This window comes from Humulus lupulus, chromosome 4, assembly GCF_963169125.1.
Source record: "Humulus lupulus chromosome 4, drHumLupu1.1, whole genome shotgun sequence".
NCBI lineage: Eukaryota > Viridiplantae > Streptophyta > Magnoliopsida > Rosales > Cannabaceae > Humulus > Humulus lupulus.
The window spans coordinates 104,639,420-104,642,167 of record NC_084796.1 but is presented as its reverse complement, the minus strand read 5'-3'; the positions used below and the strand labels follow the sequence as shown (position 1 = coordinate 104,642,167).

The 2,748-nt window shown below is 40.8% G+C and overlaps 1 non-coding gene across 1 annotated transcript; it reads left to right on the top strand.

Moving 5' to 3' along the window:
- The first annotated feature begins 1,874 nt into the window (after window positions 1–1,874).
- Window positions 1,875–1,981, top strand: LOC133833682 (small nucleolar RNA R71). The gene has a single exon (XR_009893050.1). It is a non-coding gene; the product is annotated as a small nucleolar RNA R71 (small nucleolar RNA).
- Window positions 1,982–2,748: the final 767 nt, after the last annotated feature.

Sequence of the window (2,748 nt, the reverse complement as noted above, 5' to 3'; positions counted from 1 at the left end):
CTCTTGAATAGAGGGCTTAGGAAGCTTAAAATTCCCTTCCGACAAGTTCAATGACTCAAAAGGCCTCTTAAATTTAGCAAAGGGCTGCTTTGACTCCACCCATGTAACTTGGCGTTCTTCCTCTTCACTTAAGTTTTCAAGCTCTTCAAGTGACCTCACCCTCACTCCATCTTTAAAAGCTTCCTTGTGGAATTTTTCAGCGACAATAGACTCAATTACACTCAGCCTAGAGCATTCCTCAATCTCATCTGAAAACTTCATAGCGTTGAATACATTGAAAGTCATTTATTGGTCATTCACCCTCATAGTAAGCTCCCCTTTTTGTACATCAATCAAGGTCCTCCCGGTAGCTAGAAATGGCCTACCCAAGATAATAGGAACATCTCTATCCGCTTCATAACCAAGAATGATGAAATCAGCCGGAAAAAAGAATTTATCAACTTGTATAAGTACATCTTCAATTTTTCCTTCCGGGTGTGCCATAGAACAATCCGCTAATTGCAAAGTGACTGTGGTTGGTCTTGCTTCTCCAATCCCCAACTTCTTGAAAATTGACATGGGCATCAAATTGATACTAGCCCCCAAGTCACAAAGTGCTCTACCAATGTCTCTACCTCCAATAGAACAAGGAATTGTGAAGTTGCTCGGATCCTTCAATTTAGGAGGAATTTTATTCTTCAATATAGCACTACAACCTTCAGTCAACGCCACTGTTTCAAATTCACCAAGCCTCCTCTTCTTAGTTAAAATATCCTTCAAAAACTTCACATAGTTGGGCATTTGCTCCAAAGCTTCCACCAACGGTATATTGATGTGAAGTTGTTTCAAAAAATCTAAAAATCTCTGGAATTGACCATCTTGTTGCTGATTTTGAAAGCGTTGAGGAAATGGTGGAGGTGGCTTGCTCATAGGCTTCTCTGTAGCATTTTGCTGAGGAATTGCTGCAGCAATTGCTTCAGGATCAGCATTTAAATTTTTTGAATTCACAGCTTTGTCTCCCTTATCCACACTACTTTGGATTGATGTGGGCTTGCTGTTTCTCTTACAATTCTCCGTAGTCAATTTTGGATTTTTACCACTCCTCAAGGTAACTGCCTTGCAATGCTCCTTACCATCCTTCCTTGGGTTTTTGGTATCACTAGGCAAAGTGCCTTGTGGTCTATTCCTTAGCTCATTAGCTAGCTGCCCCAATTGAATCTCTAGGTTCCTCAAGGATGCCGCTTGGCTCTGAATCACAGCATCATTCTTGACCATTTATTCTTTCATTAAACTCTCCAAAGAGCTTGATTGAGACACTTGAGGAGGAGGTGGTTGAGCTCTTGATTGTTGTTGAGAAAACCTCGGTGGATATGTAGGCTTGTTTTGAATTGGTGCTCCACTTGAACTAGCTCCTTGATCCCCCCCCCCCCCTGAGAAGTTTGGATGCTGCCTCCACCCCGGATTATAAGAGTTTGAATATGGGTTATTTCGGGTGGCATTTTGATTCCCCACATAAAAAACCGAAGCAGGATTTGAGGAACAACTCTCAAATGTGTGCCGATCTCCACAATAAACACAAGATACATCGGCAACTTGTCCCATAGCAGCTGGTTGTACCCTTTCCCCCAAACTCATGTTCTTGAGAAGGTTGTTCATTGAAGAAACTTGAGCGGTGAAAGCTGTCAATGCATCCACTTCAAGTATACCAGCCACTTTTCAATTGCTGAGGCTCTAACATTGGACCATTGATAATTGTTGCTAGCTATCCTCTCCAAAATCTCATAGGATTCATTATAGGACTTAGAGAGAATAACCCCATTAGCTTAAGCATCTAACACCATGCGAGTGGAAGAATTGAGCCCATTATAGAATGTTTCCATTTGTATACAATGCGGAATCCAATGGTGTGGGCACTTTCTCAATAACTCCTTGAATCTCTCCCAAGCTTCACAAAATGATTCATCTTCCAGCTGCTGAAATGACATGATTTCATTGCGAAACTTGGCATTTTTGGTAGGAGGGAAGTACTTCATCAAGAATTTTTCAGCCAACTCATTCCATGTAGTCACCGAGTCCGGAGGAAGGGTGTTTAGCCAAGCTCTAGCTCTATCCCTCAAAGAGAAAGGGAAAAATTTCAACCTTAGGGCCTCATCACTCACTCCTTGTAGCTTGAAAGAATCGCTCACCTCCAAAAATGAACGAAGACGAAGATGAGGATCCTCAGTAGGCAGCCCACTAAATTGACTCACTATTTGCAACATTTGGAACATAACGGGCTTTAACTCAAATTGGGGTGCTTGAATTTCAGGCCTAAAAATGCCCAGATTGAGCTCATTAAACATGGGGGCAGCATACTCCCTTATGGCTCTCTCTCTATCATCATCCATAACAATTGTGTTAGTGACATTATTAGCACCCTAAACTCCTTCAACCTCTTTAGCCATATTAATGAGATTTTGAGCCCGTTGTTCCCTTAGTCTTCTTCTAATTATTCTTTCAATCTCATGGTCAATAGGAGCTAGTTCAATGTCTTCTTGCTCGTTCATATAGTAAATCACCTGAGAAAACACAAGAGCAAGCAAACAAAGTCAGCTCAACAAAGAAAAATAAATTGCTAGTAATTGATATTACAAAAATTTCAAATTCCAATCCCTGGCAACAACGCCAAAAACTTGTTGTGATAAATTTAATATTTGATTTTAAATACGCAAGTGCACGTAATCACACAAGTAATATAATGATAAGTGAATCATCTCCACTTGGATTGCA